The 22835-nt window shown below is 41.3% G+C and overlaps 1 long non-coding RNA gene across 1 annotated transcript in view; it reads left to right on the top strand.

The window, feature by feature from the left end:
* Positions 1–17612, top strand: part of LOC134808041 (uncharacterized) — a 41621-nt gene extending 24009 nt beyond the window's left edge. The window contains exon 3 of the long non-coding RNA XR_010150078.1: positions 16039–17612. This is a non-coding gene — a long non-coding RNA (uncharacterized LOC134808041). The remainder of the gene's footprint in view (positions 1–16038) is intronic.
* The last annotated feature ends 5223 nt before the right edge of the window (positions 17613–22835 follow it).

Here is a 22835-nt window from a genome sequence, read left to right as displayed (position 1 = left end):
CCTGTAATTCCAACACTTTGGGAGGTCGAGGCAGGCGGATCACGAGGTCAGGAGTTCGAGACCAGCCAGACCAATATGGTGAAACCCCGTCTCTACTAAAAATACAAAAATTAACTGGGTGTGGTGGCTCGCTTCTGTAATCCCAGCTACTCAGGAGGCTGAGGCAGGAGAATCGCTTGAACCCGGGAGGCGGAAGTTACAGTGAGCCCAGATCGCGCCACTGCACTCCAGCCTGGGTGCCAGAGCGAGACTCTATCTTAAAAAAAGAAAAAAAAAAAGTTCCTTTCAAGGTTCTGGAAGACTTAACCAGTCAAGTATTTTGCCTTCGCAGAGGAATGCCCTCCCCTCCCACTATCTCTGGGTCAAGATGTGCAGTGGCTCCTTTCGCACATATCACCACTAGCTGAAAACCCAGCAAGACTGCTTTTTGTAGAGGAGTTCCTGTTTTGGTTGCTTTTCTACAATGTTCCAATGCCCGTAAGCCTAAGCAGCTATTAGATACCTAAAGGCATGGTGGAGAGAACTCCGTATCTGAATTGGGATAGGGCTGCACTGAACAAGCTTAAGATCTCTTAAGCTGCCACGATAGTTAATGATGTCACTATTGCACAAAGTTAACTGAAAAAATGAGACACTAGCCAGTGTGGTGGTGTGTGCTTGCAGTCCCAGCTATTCAGGAGGCTGAGGCAGGAGGATCACTTGAGCCTAGGAGTTGGAGGCTTCAGTGAACTATGATCATATCACTACACTATAGCCTGGGCAACAGAGCGATATGCTGTCTCGAAAGAAAAAAAACAGCAAGAGAGACGCTAAAGTAGAATTTTAAACATCTATTAGCAGTTAAGAGGAAATATTTTATATCCTTTTGACATGCTGAGTCTCAGCTGACAGGGAAAAGGGATGGAGAAGTGTCAGGTGAATATAGACAGGAGAAAAAGAAAGAGAGAAGGAAAACAGGTTCTAAGACAACGTGTCTGATTATACTTAAGACTGGATTTGAATGGCAAGATGTGCAAAAATGCAATTCTTTGATACACTGTATGAAAATTAAAATATACATTATATCCTTTATTAAGCATATGTTGCAATCTTGGAAAGAGCAGGAAAAAAACCAAGATGAGATTAGCAAAGGGTGGAGCTCCGTGAATCACAAAATATGTCAATACAGGACATTTTTAACACTGCCAATAAGGACATAAAATTGCAATACAGGAATGCCCCACCCATCCCAGAATCTCCACATGGACTAGGATAGGAATAAAAGCAATAAATGAAGAAAAACCCATTCCCCTTGAGTGTGACTTAAAACGATTGGAGAGAAATTCTTACGTGTGACATAGAACATACTTAAAGAAATGAAACATGTGGCATTGTACTCGTTCATTCAATAATCAGTGCAAACTTTTACAGGGTCAGTGAGCAGGATAGAGCCTAATTAGAACAATGGGAAATCTTTGGAAAAGTGAAATATTTATTTATTTATTTTTTTGAGACAGAGTTTCGCTCTTGTTGCCCAGGCTGGAGTGCAATCACAATCTCGGCTCACTGCAACCTCCACCTCCCAGGTTCAAGCAGTTCTGCCTCAGCCTCCCGAGTAGCTGGGATTACAGGCATGCGCCACCATGCCCGGCTAATTTTGTATTTTTAGTAAAGATGGGGTTTCTCCATGTTGGCCAGGCTGGTCTCGAACTCCTGACCTCCAGTGATCCGCCCACCTCGGCCTCCCAAAGTGCTGGGATTATAGGCATCAGACACCATGCCCAGCCTATTTAATTATTGTATATCAAAAAGCTTTGAGACAGTGAATATGAGCCTATGTACAACACCGAATGGAATAATGCACTTTCAAGTTTATGGGTAAACAGATGTCACAGAGAGATCCAAAATTGATGTCGGACTTCCAATTGTTAATGCAGTGTGACAGTTGTTAGTAATCTTCACCAAATATTTCCAGCTCGTCAACTTCCAGCAAACATGATAGCATTGTACGTGTGTCCCTCTGTGGTTTGGTGGAACCATGTGATTATTTTTGGCTAATGAGATGTGAGCAAAAATTATGTATGTCATCTTAGAGTGAGAATTTGATTGCTAATGCTCCAGAACTCTTTCCTTCCGGCATGGCGGGAAACATTTGTGATGACAGCTGCTCTTTCACCCTGATTCCTAATTGATCCCTGGATTTTATATAACATGAATGAACTATAAACCTTTGTTGTTTTACGTTATTGAGATTTTGGGGTCATTTATTACTGCTAGCATAACAATCTATCCTGATTTGTAGGAAGAAGTGAGCTAATATAGATATTAAAACAAAGGGTAAGTTTAAAAGGTTAGCAGTCTAACGACATTCAGATGCAAAAACTAAGACAAGAAGGAGAAATACGAAGAGGAGGAAATAAGAATGAGGAAAAGAAGACAGTGATTAATGGATTTAATATTCTTCCTCTGCTCACCTCCCAAACTCCTAATAACACACAGCTCCTCGATCTATGATTTGCCTCTCCAAATTTATTGACCAGTACCCCCCACCATATGCATTTATTCCAATCAGACTGCTTCCTGTGCCTCTAAGTCTTGAAAACATGTCTTCTTTCCTTGCCTCTTGTCTTCTCTAACTAGTCAGGGAATCACCGAACTCAGTGTTAGAAACCAAGAGATCAGCTGGCTCAAATTCTATCTGTTGTAAATCACTGCTATGCTGCCCTTATTTATTTATTTATTATTTGAGAAGTGAGGTCTTGCTATGTTGCCCAGGCTGACCTCCAACTTCTGTGCTCAAGTGATTCTCCTGCCTCAGCCTCCTGAGTGGCTGGAACTATAGGTGCACATCATCACACCTTCGTAACCTGAAATCCTTAAAACTTTGGCTCATCCTTAAACTGAGGCCTACAGAGTAAGTCTTACTTCCATTGGCTTTCAGGAAAAATTTCTATGACCTATGAAGCCCAGAGCAAAGAATCAAGCACATATATTTGAAAACAAATTTAAAATATGCTCACTTAAAATTTCACTTTTAAATATTTTTACAAGATGGGTTCTAAAACATTACGTTTAGAGTGATCCTATGTGATAAAAGGTACATCTTGAGCCTAGAAGTTCAAGGCCAGTCTGGGCAACATATTGAGACCCTGTCTTTACAAAAAAAAATTTTTTTAATTAGCTGGGCATGGTGGTGTGTGCCTAACTATTTGAGAGGCTGAGGCAGGAAGATTGCTTGAGCTTGGGATGTCGAGCTACAGTGAGCTATGATGGCGTCACGGCACTCCAGCTTAGACAACAGAGTAAGACAGCAAGACTCTGTCTCTGTCTCTCAAAAACAAATGAAAAAAAATTAAAAACAACAAATAAAGAAAAATATATGTGTAAATATATGTAAAGGGAAAGTCCAGAAAGATATACACACAAATGCCAAATATCTCTGCATGGTGGAGTTATGCTTTGATGATTGGGAGCTTTCTAATTTCTTCTTTTTTTTTTGTATTAAATGAATTTTTGTCTAATAAATATATATCATTTGTGTAATGAACATGCATCATTTGTGTAATGAATAAGAAAAGTTATAATTCATATACATATATTTATTTTTTATTTTTGAGACATATATGTACATATATTTAAAGGTCTTGGCCTAATTGACACAGCAATGAGACTGTTAAAGAATATTTGCTTATTTATTTTTATTTTTTTATTTGAGTTTATTTTTTTTATTTGAGTCTTGCTCTGTCACCCAGGCTGGAATTAAAAAAAAAAATTAAAAAACTAAAAAAAAAAAAAAAAGAAAAAAAGCAAGCAAGAAGATGGTAATATATATATATATTTTTTTGAGACAGAGTTTTGCTCTTGTCACCCAGGCTGGAGTGCAATGGCACGATCTCGGCTCACTGCACCCTCTGCCTCCTGGGTTCAAGGGATTCTCCTGCCTCAGCCTCTGGAGTAGCTGGGATTACAGATGCTCACCACCACACTCAGCTAATTTTTGTATTTTTAGTAGAGACGGGGTTTCACCATGTTGGCCAGGCTGGTCTTGAACTCCTGACCTCAAGTGATCCACCCTCCTCGGCCTCCCAGGTGCTGGGATTACAGGCATGAGCCACCACACCTGGCCTAAGATGGTAATATAATTTTTGAAAATAAACTTTTCCTTTCCATCATGTAGGCAGAGGCTACAGTGAGCCGAGATCATGTCACTGCACTCCAGCCTGAGTGACAGAGTGAGATTTTGTCTCAAAAATAAAATAAAATAAAATAAAATAAAATAAAACACTGTGAGAACAAGAGTATTAGGATTTTACAAGTTCCTAAGAAACTGGAGTATTGTGTTTTTAACCAAGTACGTGGTTAAAAGGAACTATTGTCTTTCCAAAGAAAAACAGATTAGTCATTATAGGATGAAAGCCAAGTAATAATTCATAGATTTGTGCTAGGTTACATGGAACAGAAGGTTACTTTTTAAATTTTAATTTTAATTTTTTGAGACATGGTCTCACTCTGTCATCCAGGCTGGAGTGTGATTATGGCTCATGGCAGTCTCAACCTCCCCAGGCTCATTTTTGTATTTTCTGTAACGATGGAGTTTTGCCATGTTGGCCAGGCTGGTCTTAAATTCCTGGGATCAAGTGATCCTCCCGCCTCAGCCTCCGAAAGTGCTGAGATTACAGGCATGAGTCACTGTGCCCAGACAACTTTTGGATAACTCCAGTGTACTTGAGGTCTATATCTTAGCGTCTAAATAGATATTTAATTTTTTGCAAATGTTTACTGAGGGCATTGTTTATGTTGAGCATTATGCTGTATATAGTAGGTAGGGATATAAAGATTAATAAAATATCATCTCAAAGAGTTCACACTTTCCTATTTGGAATATTCTCAAGTTGATTTGATTATTCACTTGGAAGTTTTGGAAAGGGGTTTAGTTAAATGTAATGCTATGTCCATTGTCATTCCACATCCTCTGGCACAGTGAAGGGAAAAATCTACCAGGAAAATGTTTGATCTTAGGATCTTTGGTACTGATAACGCTGGCAAGAGTAGCTGCCACCAGGGCTAGTGGCTTTGTCCATGAAGTATTAGATATAGTTAGGTAGGCCGAGTGCATCCTTCTTCAAAGAAATAATTTGTGTCATCGGAAACAGCCTGCCTTTAGAGACAACTTCCTTTCTGCCTTGATGTCCTGCTCAATTGCTATGGGCAAGATCTTTGCATCTTCTTCCACTCATCATCCCTTCTTTCAGTACAACAGGTAGGATGAAGGGAAGGAGAGAAATCAAGCACATCTCCTAGATCTTTCACCTCTGTTACCAAGAAGCACGAGTGAGAGAAATCCTAGGTTTCGTTCTTGATTTCTCTCACCAATCTCATCCAATCCACTTCCATGTCCTGTGGTCTCTACCTTCAAAGACAAAATGGTAGCAGAGATTGTTGGAAGATTACCACAAAGGTTCTCTTTTTCCTGGGCACAGTCACAGGCTCTATTTCCCTGCCCTTTGCCATTTTGTGCAGTCAAGTGGCTAGATTCTAGCTAGTAGGATGTGAGTTAACGTGAAGTATAACACTTTCTGTCCAGGCCCGTGAGGCGTTTGCTCATTTGCGATCTGATGCCTGAATGAGGACTTTTGAGACTTTGAGGAGAGTGGAACCAAAAGACAGAAAAAGCCTCATTTTCTGTGTGACCAGGTAGAGGGGATTGCACCAGTCAGGAACACCAAACAAAATTCTACTCGGTTAAGCCACTGGGATTGGGATTTACTTGTTACCCTAACTAAACAATACCACTGATTGGTCTGCCTCTTTCCATCTCTATGCTACCACCCCAGTCCATGACACCACCATCTCTTGCTTAGACTGTTATAATAGCTTCTTATCTCCTCCCTTTCTCTTTTGCTACCTAGAAGTCATTCTCTGTAAGGCAACCTGGATGCTGTTTTAAAAGTAGAAATCAGACCTTGTAACTTCCCTGCCTAAAAACCCCTCAAGTTTTCCTGTAGCACCAAAAACAACATCAATCACTTGATCCTGGATTCCAAGCTGCCTGCCATTTCCCATGCTCTGGGTCTTGTCTACTTCTTAAACCTCACCCATCCTGTCTTAACTTGAGCATGCCAAGCTTGTTCCCACTATAGGGATTTTGCAATCACTGTTTCCTTTTTTTGTGATAAATCTTCCCTTCATCTTCTTTCTTGCATTCAATCTCAGCTTAATTACTACCTCCTCGGTGAGGACCTTGTTACCCAATCTAAAGTAGCATTCAGTCACTTGTATTTTAGGACCCTATTTCTTTTTTTTTTTTGAGGCAGGGTCTCATTCTGTCACCCAAGCTGGAGTGCAGTGGCATGATCTTGGCTCACTGCAAGCTCTGCATCCAGGGTGCAAAAGATCCTCCTGCCTCAGCCTCCCAGGTAGCTGAGACCACAGGCATGCACCACCATACCTGGCTAATTAGGACCCTATTTTCTTAAATGTCAGGTTTTTTGAGGTATAATTTATGTCCAGTAAGAGTTACCCTTTACAAGGTATACCATTCTATGAATTCCGAAAAACACATTCAGTTGTGAAACTGTCACCATCACAATCAGGATGTAGAGTATTTCCGTTACCCCAAAAAGTTCCCTCAATATCGCTCTACTTTAGATCTCTGCATTGAATTTATCGCCATCTAATATTCTTACTTTACGTATTCATGTATCTTTTCATTCATTTATTTAATTGTTGTCTTCTACTAAAATATATGTCCATTTAAACAGAGATCTTATTTCCTCACTCACCTCTGAATCCATTGGTATGCTGTAGAGTCTCAACAACTATTTTTGAAGGAAAGAAAGTGAGAAGGAAGAAAGGCAGGGAGGGAGGGTAGGAGGGTCTCTATGACTTCACATGTCCAGAGGGGATGTGTAATAAAACCTTTTCTAGAGTGCTTTTGAGGACCACAGGAGATGTTGACTAAAAGCCCCTAGCATCATGCCTGGCATTCAGTAGTCTACAGTCTATGTAGTTACCATCGCCTTTGAAGTTAGTTTATCAGTCTTCCTTGGCCAGCTTGATGTTTTCAGTAAGACTGGTCTTCTTCTTCTTCTTTTTGCTGTTTTGTTCCATCCTGCTTCCTTCTACTGGTCCAGGGCTTTTTTCTCACTAGTGAGACAACTTGACAACTTGACAACTTTTCAAGGCATGCAGGTCACTGACCTCTCTCGGCAGCCTCCATACTAGCAGGAAAGGGAAGCTTTCAGGTTCCTTCTTGCTCTGGCCAATAATTGCATGAATTTCTTTCACAAGACCCACAGTCCTATATTAAGGAGTGAGATAAGGGATTCTCTGTTGTCTCCTGTCTTTACAGCTCCAGTGACTCAGCAGACAAGCTCACTGATATGGTTCTCATCTTGAATTGTAGCTCCCATAATCCCCAGGTGTTGTGGGAGGTAATTGAATCATGGGGGCAGTTACCCCCATGCTGCTGTTCTCATGATAGTGAGTGAGTTCTCATGAGATCTGATGGTTTTATAAGGGGCGTCCATCCTCCTTCCCTCGGCACTCACTTCTCTCGCCTGCTGCCATGTGAGACATGCCTGTTTTGCCTTCCACCTTGATTGTAAGTTTCCTAAGGCCTCCCTAGGAATGGAGAACTGTGAGTCAATTAAACTCCTTTTCTTTATAAATTACCCAGTCTTGGGTAGGTCTTCCTAGCAGCGTGAGAATGGACTAACACACTCGCTCTGCTGTGAGATTCCTGAGCTCTCTCAAGGATTTACTGTTCTTTCTAAGCCCCCTTTAGTGTGCAACCTTGACCTGAACCTCAAAGGAGTCAGCACCCTTCATGTCAGCCCTGATATCGTTTCCAGAGAGGCATTTGCCCATAGCTGATGCTCACTTAGCTTCAGGTTGCAGTTTTCAGATTTCCTATGGCATCCAATTGAAACTGCTCTGTCATCATTCTCTACCCCCCATCTCAAGGGGACTTCTGAATGTCTGCATGCACGGGGGACCTTTGTTTTAGTTCTTCTTAGCCAATTTAGCATACTGTGCAGCAATGTAAAGAATGAGAAGGAAGAATTCCAGTACTCATGGGGGGACATTTATTTAATCAGTATTATTTGAGTATTTTAAATGACAAGTAGTTACTGAGTAACTAAAATTAAATTAATCTAGAAATGTAAAAAAAGCCAAAACTGATTTGATCTGTTATCTAACTTGAGACCTGGGAGAAAGTTTCATGAGCCTCTTTCTGATACCCTCATCTTGCAGACATAAAAATGGATGCCCACAGAAATTAAACTGGCTAGTCAAAGTCATATTTATCAGAATCTGAACTAAGACCCAGGTCTGTTAACTCCTGTTCACAAATCATTACTAAAGTCAACATGCTATCTCCTGGCGAGGGAAAAAGGGGTGAAGGCCCAAATGAAAGCCTTTCTGGCTATTTAATACACTGTCACAGCACAGCCAAAGCTCAGAGATATCGATAGCCTAAGAATCAACTGGGGGAGGCTGGCACATAAATCATTGCTGTGGCACCCTTGAAAAAGAAGATAATATTGCATATATTGGGATGAAACAGTAGCTAATAGCGATAAATGCATTCTTTAAACAAAAAATTATCTTTAAACAGTGTTAGTGTCTTGATGAGATAGTCTTGCCAGGGCCAAAATGTTCCAAGTGAAGGGAAACACATTTATGGAGGTTCGGAAATGGAAACAGATGACTCCTTTGGAGAAGAGCAAGTTCTTCAGTATAGCTGGGGAGGAAGGGGCATAGTAGGAGATGGAGAGAAGTGGTAGGAGTTGCAGCCTGAGGGAAGCACCGGCCAAGTCTTCTTTGCAAAAGTAAGGAGTTTGAATTTTATCCTGAAAGCTAGGGGCAACCTGTAGGGGCCAAGAAACTTTCTAAAACATGTTTCTTTTCTTAATTACTTAAGCCTCAAGACTCTTTTCAGAGGTCCTCTCATTCATGAACTTGTTTGACTCCTTGGACAGTTAAGTGTATTTTATTTATTTAAGAGCTTTAAGGGTTCCAATCTGTTTGGAAGGAAGATACTTTTTAACCTGATGGTTCTCTCTCTCTCTCTAGATACACAGATAACATATATTTGGTATACTTTGCCATCAGGTGCTATTGGGAAAATAAATAAATATAAACAAGAACACACATTCCTTTTTTTTTTTTTAAGACAGGGTCTCACTCTGTATTTCTGCTCAGGCTGGAGTGCGGAGTGACACAATCACGGCTCACTGCAGCCTCGCCCTCTCAGGCTCAAGCGATTCTCCCACCTCAGCCTCCTGAGTAGCTGGGACCACAGGTGTGTGCTACCATGCCCAGCTAATTTTTGTATTTTTTGTAGAGACTGGGTTTCACCATGTTGCCAGGCTGGTCTCAAATTCCTGGGCTCAAGCAATTTTCCTGTCTTGGCCTCCCCAAGTGCTGGGATTACAGGCATAAACCACCACTCCCAGCCACATGTAATTTTAAAAAAATAATTATTTGTCCATGTTTGTTTCACTATCACCTAATGAATACCAGTTAGATTTTTTTTTTTCTTAGATGGAGTCTTGCTCTGTTGCCCAGGCTGGAGTGCAGTGGCGCGATCTCTGCTCACTGCAAACTCCGCCTCCCAGGTTCAAGTGATTCTCCTGCCTCAGCCTCCCGAGTAGCCATGATTACAGACACCCACCACAACGCCTGGCTAATTTTTATTTTGTATTTTTAGTGGAGATGGAGTTTCACCATGTTGGCCAGGCTGGTCTTGAACTCCTGACCTCAAGTGATCTGTTGACCTCGACCTCCCAAAGTGCTGGGATTACAGGTGTGAGCCACCGCGCCTGGCCCTACCATTTAGATTTAAAAATCTCCTCCTTAGAAACAGATTGTAGCCCTTAAATCTCTCCTATAGAGAAATTACAGAGCTGCCATGAAAGATAAAAAAATTAAAAAAATACATTCATAAAAGGACTAAAAACTAGAAAAAATATTGTCATCAAACAGACATTTTGAAAAATTCCAAAGAGAAACAAAATTAGCTGGGCACAGGAAAATACATAAGCAGGAAAGTACTTCTACTAAAGGTGGAAGTGGCTCCAGGATTGTTCTAAAGACACAGCAACGGATGTAAAGAGTAAGAGGGGTCTCTCTAGCAATCATTAGTGTGATGGGGGAAGCATCCAGCATGGTTAGTTGGTTCCTGTCCTGGCAAGTGGAAGAGAGCATAACTGTTCCCTCCTTGTGGGAGGACTGAGGGTGAGTACTGCAGTCAGAGGAAGGGCAGTATCCTGGAGGACTATTTTACCCTCAGAAGGGAAGAGAAACTGGTATTTCCAGTAGACAAGCTATTGTCACATCCCAAGAGGGCAGCAGACTCTACTCCTTCTTCACAGTAACTGGTGCAGACTCTGTTGAACAAAGCAGAATTCTCGGATCCCAAATACCCATATGAACTGAAAACCAAACATCATCAACCATTAAAGGAAGAGCAAAATCATGAAAGAGAAGCACCGAACTCAACAGACAGAACTAACACAGAAGGAAGCTGAATTTATATATCAAAAAGTAAGAGTAGATTATAATCATGAAACAAGAATAGAATATTCTGAAACAGAACCAATGAATGATGATGGCAATATAATCATTGAAATAAAAACTCAACTGGTAACCTGAAGAGCAGAATGGACACAATTGAAGACTGAATACAAAATGGGAAATTAAAAAGAAGAATAATTCCCGCACGTAATGCAAGAGAACAGAAAGATGATGAGTATGATAGAAATGGTGAGACAAGACTTAGAGACCCACATTTTTCACATTTATCTAGGCTATCTAGGCAGATCCTAAAATAATGAGGTTGAATATATTCTTATATGTTTATTATTTGTATTCCTAGCTCTGGAACCTTTTTTTTTGAGACAGGATCTCACTCTGTCACCCAGGCTGGAGTGCAGTGGTGCAATCATGGCTCAGTGTAGCCTCGACATCCCGGGCTCAAGTGATCCTCCTGCCTTGGCCGCTCGAAGCAGTGGGATTACAGGTATGAGTCACTGTGCCTGGCCTGGAACTTCTTTTTTATGCTAGGCTGAATCACTGAAGCTGGTCACATTTTTAAGTTGTTTTTTTTTTTAAATTTTTAAATAAGACTGTCTCACTGTCACCCAGGTTGGAGTGCAGTGGCACAATCTCAGCTCACTGCAACTTCTGCCTCCTGGGTTCAAGCAATTCAGCCTTCCGAGTAGCTGAGATTACAGGCATGCACCACCACACTCAGCTAATTTTTGTATTTTTAGTTGAAATGGGGTTTCGCCAAGTTGGGCTGATCTCCAACTTCTGACCTCAGGTGATCTGCCCACCTTGGCCTCTCAAAGTGCTGGGATTACAGGCATGAGCCACTGCTCCCGGCCTGCTGGTCAAGTTTTAAGGATTAGCAAGAATGATGACTCAGACTAGGCTGAGACTACCTTTGCAAGAACAAGGACACTGATGCTCCAGGTATGTTCTTTTTTTTTGAGACGGAGTCTCCCTCTGTTGCCCTGTCTGGAGTGCAGTGGCGCAATCTCGGCTCACTGCAAGTGCCACCTACTGGGTTCATGCCATTCTCCTGCCTCAGCCTCCCGAGTAGCTGGGACTACAGGTGTCCGCCACCACGCCCAGCTAATTTTTTGTATTTTTAGTAGAGACAGGGTTTCACTGTGTTAGCCAGGATGGTCTCGATCTCCTGACCTTGTGATCCACCTTCCTCGGCCTCCCAAAGTGCTGGGATTACAGCACTTTGCCACTGCGCCCGGCCCCAGGTATGTTCTTTTCCAGTGCATCTCATATTTGTCATGAAAGCATACCTACGGTTTGGTTAGCTCTGCTACCTTTAAGAAGGTGGAATCCTTCAGGTCAGAAGATCCCAGAACTATGGGTCTTTTATTCTGTTTTGGTTTGGGGAGGTGGGTAATGAAAGTCAGAAATGTTAGCAGGTGGGCACGGTGGCTCATGTCTGTAATCCCAACACTTTAGAAGTCCTGAGGCCAGGAGTTCAAGATCAACCTAGGCAACATAGTGATACTCCATCCCTACAAAAAAATACAAAAACATTAGCTGAGTATAGTGGCATGCACCTGTAGTCCCAGGCACTTGAGAGGCTGAGGTGAGAGAATTGCTTGAGCCTAGGAGGTGGAGGCTGTAGTGAACGGTGATTGCACCATTACACTCCAGCCTGGGCAATAGAGCAAGACCCCATTCCTTAAAAAAATTTTTTTAAAATGTTAGCACTCACGACTTTAACTTATGATCACAAAAGGGATTTCCAGTGTCACAATGGTATACTTTCATGTTTTATTTTTGCTTTGCCATTGGATGTACTCAGAGTTTCAGTGCTAAAGGCCTGCACCTTGCTTCTCATACAATCTTTGCCTATTTTTTCATTAAGTGTTGACATTTGCCTTTTTTTTTTTTTGAGATGGAGTTTCACTCTTGTTGCCCAGGCTGGAGTGCAATGGCCTGGTCTTGGCTCACTGCAACTTCCACCTCCTGGGTTCAAGCGATTCTCCTGCCTCAGCCTCCCGAGTAGCTGGGATTACAGGCACCTGCCACTATGCCCAGCTAATTTTTGTATTTTTAGTAGAGACGAAGTTTCACCAAGTTGGTCAGGCTGGTCTTGAACTCCTGACCTCAGGTAATCCACCCGCCTCAACCTCCCAAAGTGCTGGGATTACAGGTGTGAGCCACTGCGCCTGGTGACATTTGCCATTCCTTTTTTTTTTTTTTTTTTTTTTAAGACGGAGTCTTGCTCTGTCACCCAGGCTGGAGTGCGGGGGTGCTATCTCGGCTTACTGCAAGCTCTGCCTCCCAGGTTCCTGCCATTCTCCTGCCTCAGCCTCCGGAATAGCTGGGACTACAGGTGCCCACCACCACCCCCAGCTAATTTTTTGTATTTTTTAGTAGAGACAGGGTTTCACCGTGTTAGCCAGGATGGCCCTGATCTCCTGACCTCGTGATCCGCCCGCCTTGGCATCCCAAAGTGCTGGATTACAGGCGTGAGCCACCGCGCCCAGCCGACATTTGCCATTTCTAAGCATTCAATATAACATCTATGTTTCCCTTCCTTCCACTGGAAAAGAAACTATTATTATTCAAAATTCTGTTTCCTATTCCCTTATGAAACTCCTTTATCCTCCACAGGTAGAATACATTTCAGTCAGATGTTTTTAAAAGAAATTTTTTTGTAGACGTGGGGTCTTGGAGTCTTGTGATGTTGGCTAGGCTGGTCTCGAACTCTTAGCCTCAAGCAATCCTTCTGCCTCAGCCTCCCAAAGTGTTGGGATTGCAGGCATGAGCCACCATACCTGGCCTTATCTTAGACTATCTTAAAAAGAGTTCATTCTTATGATAACAATATTTTCTGAGTCAAAAGTGAGGTCAGGCATTGGCTTAGACAAGGATTTCATGACCAAAAACCCAAAAGCAAATGCAATAAAAACAAAGATAAATAGCTGGGACCTAATTAACCTAAAGAGCATTTGCACAGCAAAAGGAACAGTCAGCAGATTAAACAGACAACCCACAGAGTGGGAGAAAATCTTCACAATCTATACATCTGACAAAGGACTAATAACCAGAATCTACAACGAACTCAAACAAATCAGTAAGAATAAAACAAACAATCCCATCAAAAAGTGGGCTAAGGACATGAATAGACAATTCTCAAAAGAAGATATACAAATGGCCAACAAACATATGAAAAAATGCTCAACATCATGAATGATCAGGGAAGTGCAGATCAAAACCACAATGTGATACTACCTTACTCCTGCAAGAATGGCCATAATCAAAAAATCAAAAAAACAGTAGATGTTCACATGGATGAGGTGATCAGGGAACACTTCTACATTGCTGGTGGGAATATAAACTGGTACAACCACTATAGAAAACAGTGTGGAGATCCCTTAAAGAACTAAAAGTAGAACTACGATTTGATCCAACAATCCCACTACTGGGTATCTACCCAGAGGAAGAGAAGTCATTATTTGAAAAAGATACTTGCACATGCATGTTTACAGCAGAACAATTCCCAGTTGCAAAAATGTGGAACCAACCCAAATGCCCATCAATCAACGAGTGGATAAAAAAATCTGTGAGATATATATATATATATATATATATATATATATATGATGGAATACTACTCAGCCATAAAAAGGAATGAATTAACAGCATTTCCAATGGCCTGGATGAGATGGGAGACTATTATTGTAAGTGAAGTAACTCAGGAATGGAAAACCAAACATCGTATGTTCTCATTGATATATGGGAGCTAAGCTATGAGGATGCAAAGGCATAAAAACGATGCAATGGACTTTGGGGACTTGGGGGGAAGAGTGGGAAGGGGGCGAGGGATAAAATACAACACATGTGGTGCAGTGTATACTGCTTGGATGATGGGTGCACCAAAATCTCACAGATCACTACTAAAGAACTTACTCATGTAACCAAGTACCACCTGTACCCCAATAGCTTATGGAAAAATAAAATAAAATAAAATAAAAATGAGGTCAGGGCCGGGCATGGTGGTTCACTCCTGTAATCCTAATACTTTGGGAGGCTGAGGCAGGTGGTTAACTTGTGCCCGGGGGTATAAGGCCAGCCTTGGCAACATGGTGAATCTCATCTTTACAAAAAATTAGCTAGGCATGGTGGTGTGTACCTGTGGTTCAAGCTACTTGGGAGGCTTAGGTGGGAGGATCACCTGAGCCTGGGAAGTCAAGGGTGCAGCGAGCTGTGACCTCACCACTGCACTCCAGCCTGGGCGATGGGAGTGAGACACTATCTCAAAAAAAAAAAAAAAAAAAAAAAAAAAAAAAAAAAAAAGGGGTCAGGACATAACATTGACACATGGTAAGATTTGTTGAGCGCATAAACAAATGTATTCTTTTTTTTTTTTTTTTTTTTTGAGACGGAGTCTTGCTCTGTCGCCCAGGCTGGAGTGCAGTGGCGCGATCTCGGCTTACTGCAAGCTCCGCCTCCCGGGTTCACGCCATTCTCCTGCCTCAGCCTCCCGAGTAGCTGGGACTACAGGCGCCCGCCACCAGGCCCGGCTAATTTTTTGTGTTTTTAGTAGAGACGGGGTTTCACCGTGTTAGCCAGGATGGTCTTGATCTCCTGACCATGTGATCTGCCCGCCTCGGCCTCCCAAAGTGCTGGGATTACAGGCTTGAGCCACTGTGCCCGGCCAACAAATGTATTCTTTGAAAACACTCCTGTTGTGGAAAAGCCACGCCACAAACATAGCAGTTATTTCATTGAATGTATAGGTGTGGCTTAAAAAATAGCACCTGCAACCTAAGGAGCATACCAATCAGCATCAGAATGGTAATTTGTAAGAACCATACAGCCTGGTACTAGGAAGAACGCAGATTTGAATTCAGGTGAATTACCTTTGTGACCTTAAGCATATTACTTTCTCGCCGAACTTCAGTTTACTTGTCTGTAAGATGTGGGTACATATATGCTTTGCAGTGTTCCTCTGAGATTTAAGGAAGCTAATCTATGAAAAGGGCTTGCGATATTTGATGCACAGTAGGCACTCAATGAAAACTCATTCCCTTGTGACTTTATCATGCATTTCTCAAAGAGGTCCTCATCAAGTATTTAATTAGATTATCATAATACAGATAATATTTTTAATTTTGGAAAATTAGTTTTGAGTACACCACAACTGGTCTGGAATATTTCATTCGCAAGTTAGAATAAAACATAAATCCATTTAAAAAAAGGTCTTCCATTTCAGTCGTCATTATCCTCATTTCTCTCCATCTTACCAAAAGAGCAGTATCAATGGCAGTGGAATTGCAAACCAATTGGCAGCTGAATAACTTTCAACACTGTCTCTGTCACACACACACACACACACACACACACAAGCATGTGCACATGCACACAGGCTGCCTGAGTGCCTGTGTGCACTGAGGCACACAGTTTTCTGAAACAGAAAAACATTCCAGGAGACAGTGATGCTTTTAGGATTTTCCAAGTGGAATTTCCTCTCTTCCTTTCTTTTCTTGGTTTTGTGCCTCCCAGCAGGTCAGAAGAAGGTGCACAGCAGGATGTGGAGATCTCTCTGCTCTGAGCGCGGGCTGGTTCTTTGGATGTCAGGGAACTTCTCAAATGAGAAGAGACGGAAGAAGAGATTTTTGAGGGAGGAGAGAGAAAGTCACTTTACACCAGGGAAGAGGAAGAGAGGAGACTCAGAATGCAAGCAAACACTGCTGTTCTTCTTCCGCTTCGTTAACACGAATTACTGCCAACAATCTGCTGCATTCACATCTTGCTGGGTGTTTAAAAATCCATCCCAAATTTGCCTCATTTCTGTCACTCTTCTTGGTGTGCTTGTAGATGAATGGTTATAGAAGTTTATTTGTAAAAATGATACATATTACTTCTCTATTAAGATCAAATTTTTTCTCGAAAGAGTCAATACAACTAATTATTATGAAAATAAATATAATTATTGTACTGTTGAAATACTTAATATAATTATATGTTGTGTGGCGTCTCAGGCTACTTGCCCCTGACTGTCTCACCCACCCCTTGCTAACCTGGCTGCCTTTTTCTGTGGGACAATTTCCTCCTTAGCTTCCTGAATATTTCTCTATGTCAGACTTATTTTATCTTATTTTTCCAGATTAGAGGTTTTTGGTGGTTGGGAGAAGAAGTGCTGCAGATATACATGGCTTAGCTTTTCTCTACAATATGATTTTTAAAAGTAATGTTCATCTAACTAAAAAGCAAATGTTTTTCTCATCATTGTCAATTGGTTTTCAAATACTGTCCCTCTCTCTAGATACTATCTCCCACCCCTCCAGCCACATCAAAAGTCTCACTATAGGAGTATTGGGACTATGGCTGAAATTTTACTGTCAAGCGAACTTTTACTGCTTTTCCAAAGTTCTATCCAAATACCATCTCCTTTGTGAAGTGTTCTTTGCTTCTCTTGAAAGATTAATCACTTGAATCATTTCCTTCTCTGTGTTCTCATAGCACAAAGGACATACCTCTACTATGCGTAGTATATCTTTTTGCATATCCGTCTCCCCAACATTGGTTGTGACGTGAATAAGTGTTTTAAGCACTTTTATTTTTATTTTTGTAGACATGGAGCTTTGCTATGTTACCCAAGCTGATCTCAAACTCCTGGTCTTAAGCAATCCTCCCATGTTGGCCTCCCAAAGTGTTGGGATTACAGGCATGAGTCACCACACCAAGCCACACCAGTTTTAAGCACTTTTAATACATAAGGACAACTTGCCCTCTAGTTGAGTACCTTTTCTCCTCCACTCCAACAAACATTGGATAGCATAATTCTAAAACTCTTTGCTAACAACTTACATCACTTTGATTACTTTTGAGATGAAACATTAAACAATATGATTTTTATAGTAACGACTGTTTGTGTTTTAAACTGATCATGTTTTGAGGTCAGTTCAATTCTATTATTATGATGTGGCTCACCTCCCCCCAACCTATTACTCCTTCCTATTTTGCACTCTGGGGATTATATGGTAGTGTACTTATCTTGCAAAATATTGCACTGTGGTAATATGATTAAGTTATTTTATCAGAATATAGTATTAAAGCTATAATATGTTCCTGGAAAATTATAGTGCTGAGCCATTTCTTAATAGTTATTTCTGCCCAGTCACACTACTTCTGAATTACACATCACTACTAGTAAGTCCAATAAAAATTTATTCCAAATGACGTGTTTGCTAATAAATCTGGAGAAAATTTGAAAATTCCCTGGGAGTCAGCAGAAAATAGTTTTGTTTTTTTTTTTTCCTGAGACAGAATTTTGCTCTTGTTGCCCAGGCTGGAGTGCAATGGCGTGATCACAGCTCACTGCAACCTCCGCCTCCTGGGTTCAAGCTATTCTCCTGCCTCAGCCTCCCGAGTAGCTGGGATTACAGGTGCCCTCCACCACGCCTGGCCAGGTTAGTCTCAAACTCCTGACCTCAGGTGATCTGCCCATCTTAGCCTCCCAAAATGCTGGGATTACAGGCGTGAGCCACCGTGCCCGGCCAAGGCTTTACACATTTTAACAAATTTAGTCTTTATAATGATTTCCACCTTCTCCACCCTACTTGGTTTCCTGGGAGGCTGAGATTTGTAGACAGCATTATCAGGGTCACTTGCCCTCTGACCTGCAGGAGTGTATGGCTGATGGGAGGCACTGGCATGAGATTGGAGGAAGGAAGGAGGAGGGTCAGGTTGGGATATGTGTTTCCTGACCCCCTTCCTGCCAGATTGAGGCAGTTGTCTGCATCCCTGCTAGAGCATGGAGCCCTTGTGGCCGCCTACATACAGCTACCATCTGGGTGCTGATAAATCATTTCTCCCTTCCTGCCTGGGAGTGGTAATGGTGTTCTGCCCAAATCTTTATAACCAGTGTCTTTATTAAGCCTCCTCTGTTATCCTCCTGGAGTGCTCCATCTCTTTTCTGCCAGGATCCTGGCTGATATGCTTGATTGATAGTTTGGCTGAATGTAGAATTCTCAGTTAGAAATAACCCCTCTCAGAATTTTAATGACATTGCTTATTGCTTCTGACTTCTGGTATTGCTGTTGAAAAGTCGATATTTTGATTCCTGAATTTCTGTCTCCCCAACCCTAAAATCTTGTAAAAATCTTTTTGTCTCTGGTGTTCTGAAATGCCACAAAGTTGCATCTTTTTGAAAGACTTTTTCTACCACTGTGTTGGACAATGAGTTCTTAAAATCTGAATGCATATGTCCTTGAGTACTGGGAATTTTTCATGATGATTTTGCTACTGATTTTCTCCTTTCTTTTTTTCCAAGTTTTCTGTTTCTAGGATTCATGTTTCTATATAATAGATGTTGGAACTTCTAGTTTTACCCTCTAGTTTTCCAGATCTTTTCACTGTTCTTTTATACTTTTTGTCTTTTTTATTTACTTTCTGAGAGGTTTGCCTAACTTTATCTTCCAATGCTTCTATTGAGTTTTTCATTTCTGCCATCACCCTTCTTTAATTTCCAAGATCTGTTTTCTGCTCCTTGAATAAGCCATTTAAAAGTAGATATTTTTCTTTCATGAGTGTAATATCTCCTTTTGACTATATAAGGATATTGGTTATGTTAGTTTTTGAAGTTTACTTCTTCCTTCTTAGACTCTGTTTCCTCCAAGCTCCTTTTGTTCTTTTGTTTTCATCATCATTTTTTATATTAAATGTTTCTGCAATTCTGATAACCCATGAGTGTTTGCTCATATTTAAGAATGGGGAGTAAAATAATGAATAGTGTCCTGAGTGCACGGGTGAGTCTTGTTGACTATGACATTCATTCTAGGGTGATCTGGCTGGGCTATATTGTTGAAAAACCCTCAATGTCAGTATCTTTAGGTCTGAACCCTTGGACTGGTCCTGGCTGTCAGGTTGCAGGAGTGGTGTGGGGGACGAACGCCAGGGTCTCATCATTCATTATGCAAATATTCGCTTAATCATTCTGTTTTTAGTATATCACATTTATTCTCCATTGTAACTGATTTTGCCCTGTCCAGAGACCCTCTATTTTACTGCCTTCAAGGACAAAGACCCTCCAGTCTTCCACAGGGAAAGGAGAAGGGTGGTGGCCACGCTGATCAGGGTTGGGGCATGGATCTGGGAGTTATGATGATTCCACAACAGACTTTCAACCAATCTTCACATTTTTTCGACTTTTCTAAGTATATGGCACTATCAATTCCTGAGGCTTTTTTCTTTTTCTCTATAATATAAACCAGTTAATGTTCTTAGAATGCCTCACTACTGGAATAGGATTTAACTATCTTTACTGCTAAGGTAGTTGCCCCTCTCATATGCTTTCTAGCTTCCAAAACCTATATATTAGAGATTTTTAAGAAATATAACCTTTTAGTGTCATTTTAGCAGGATTTTAGGATGGAGAGAATATTGATGCTTTTGTTAAATTCACCATCTTTACCTACTTAAAGCTGATTATAACTTCTCACAGCTGAAAAGAGTAATCTATAATAGCCGGTTCTTTGCCTTCTATATACTTTAAAGCACTTGCTTCCCCAATATTTGGCTGTTTATTGATCGCTAATGAAACAAGACCACTTGATAATTTGTCGCGACTGGTAAGATATATTCTTCTTACATGGAAATGAACAATCTTTTTTTTTTTTTTTTGAGACGCGTCTCGCTCTATCGCCCAGGCTGGAGTGCAGTGGCGTGATCTCTGCTCACTGCAAGCTCCGCCTCCCGGGTTCACGCCATTCTCCTGCCCCAGCCTCCCGAGTAGCTGGGACTACAGTTGCCTGCCACCACGCCTGGCTAATTTTTTGTATTTTCAGTGGAGACGGGGTTTCACCATATTAGCCAGGATGGTCTCGATCTCCTGACCTCGTGATCCGCCCGCCTCGGCCTCCCTGAGTGTTGGGATTACAGGCGTGAGCCACCACGCCCGGCCAGAAATGAGCAATCTTATGAAAAAAGCAAGGGTGACTCAAGAACTGTGCTCTGAGTATTGTTAGAGCACCATTTTAACAACTTAATATGTCCCTATTAGGGCCAGGTAATTTTTGCCCTTGGCCACGGCCACCATGAAACTGTGGCATTTTGTTTTAGCACCTTCTTCTGTCTTTTGAAAACTCTCTCAATACATATGTTCTCAGGAGGAGGTAGTAGCCACCTTGGCCTCGGCAGATTCAGGGGACATGTGACCTTGGATCATCCTATTGGACATTCTCTCCTGCACTTTTTCATTTAACGGATAGAAGGTCGTGGGAACAGATGGAGGCCCTATCTGTCACAGAGGCAGAGGCCTTGTTGTCCTGTTGGAGGACAGTTGCCTGGGTTTCTGTTGTTTGACCTGGTCACACAGTCCTCCCTGAGATTATTCTCAGTTTTCAAGCCTGCTCATCTGGCCACTCATTAATTTAGTCAGCCTTGATGACCTTCTAATAAATTTCTCTTTTACTTAAGATAGCAAGCCATGTTTCAGTTGCAAACAAAAGCCCTGACTAAAAACACTGCAACCACAGGAAATAAATGTGCGAGTGCCACAGGAGGCTGGGAGGCTGGGATGGAAGAGAAACAAATCCACCAGGCCTTCAGTAAATAAATTTAAAATATTTGCCCCTTTAGGAATGGATTGCCAGTATTCACTGCCTATGAAAACAATGGTGGACTTTCACAATTTTTTTTTCTTACAATCTAAGAGGATGTCAATGGCCCACTTCTGTGCCTCTGAAATCCCATGTTTGTTTTACCAGAGCCAAAGAGAATGAGTCACTAATGAGGACCAGATTTGCCTTGTCTGAAATGCCAAGGGAGTTGTTTAGTAATATTTGGGAGGAATCCCTCATAAATAGCACCAATCTAAAATAGTTCAATAAATTAAATGGGAAATTCAATTGATTTTTGGGCTACCAATATTATGTCACTCTTATATACTCAGTTAAATCAAATGAGTTCAATTTGATTTACGGAGTACTAGTAACAGTTACTCGATTGACAGCAATCTAATCTGACACACACACACACCTTAAAATATTTTAAGTACCAAAGAAATAAATGAAGAAATCTTATTGTAAAAGTAATTTTAAAACAGCACAGATATATTTAAAGTAAAACCTGAAAAAGCCTCTTTTTTAATCCTCACTCTCCCCAATCTACCCCCAATCTCATTCCCTCACCATACATAACCTCTGTTAACAGTTAGATTTGTGTGTCCTTCCAGACCTGGCTGTTACTTTTTCTTTCTACATATCTATACACACATTTGTAGATGTGCCTTTTTACGTATTTTTAGTCTTAACCATGTTACTTTGAGGCGTGCTTTTTTATTTATCCAATATATTTTAGAGATCTTTTCAAATCAATACATGTAAGACTCCCTTCATTTTTTAAAAGACATACTGTATTATATAATATGGCTTAACCACAATTAACTTGGTGAGTACCATATTTCTGAACTTAAGTCGTTTGCATTTTTTTCTCTATTATAAACAATGCTAACATGGATATTCTGTGTTATATATTAAATGCCTATATGCACATAAGTATTTTGGTATAGTAAATTATTCCTAGAAGTAGAGTTGTAGGTTAAAGCTGTGCATGTTTAACATTTTCAAAGATCCTGCCCCCCATCAAATAGTCTCCTGTGGTTTTAATTTGCATTTCTGTGCTTACTAGGGAGTTCGAGCATCTTCCTTTATATCTTTGTTGTGAAATTACCTGCTCATACTATTTGTTGACTTTTCTAGTAGATTGATTATACCTTTCTTACTGTTTGCCTGAGTAGTATTTTCATAGTAAAACACTTACTTTTTTTTTTTGAGTCTGAGTCTCGCACTGTCACCCAAGCTGGAGTGCAACAGCGTGATCTCGGCTCACTGCAACCTCTGCTTCCCGGGTTCAAGCGATTCTTCTGCCTCAGCCTCCTGAATAGCTGGGATTACAGGTGTCCACCACTATGCCCGTCTAATTTTTTGTACTTTTTTTTTTTTTTTGAGATGGAGCCCAGGCTGGAGTGCAGTGGCGCGATCTCGGCTCACTGCAAGCTTCGCTTTCTGGGTTCACACCATTCTCCTGCCTCAGCCTCCCGAGTAGCTGGGACTACAGGCGCCTACCACCACACCTGGCTAATTTTTTGTATTTTTAGTAGAGATGGGGTTTCACCATGTTAGCCAGGATGGTCTCGATCTCCTGAACTTGTGATCCACCTGCCTCGGCCTCCCAAAGTGCTGGGATTACAGGCGTGAGCCACCACGCCCAGCCGATTTTTTGTGTTTTTAGTAGAGATGGGGTTTCACTATGTTGGCTAGGTTGGCCTTGAACTCCTGACCTTGTGATCCACCCGCCTC

This window comes from Pan troglodytes, chromosome 13 (genome assembly GCF_028858775.2).
Source record: "Pan troglodytes isolate AG18354 chromosome 13, NHGRI_mPanTro3-v2.0_pri, whole genome shotgun sequence".
NCBI lineage: Eukaryota > Metazoa > Chordata > Mammalia > Primates > Hominidae > Pan > Pan troglodytes.
The sequence above is the reverse complement of the archived record's forward strand: the minus strand, read 5'-3'. Positions and strand labels throughout refer to the sequence as shown.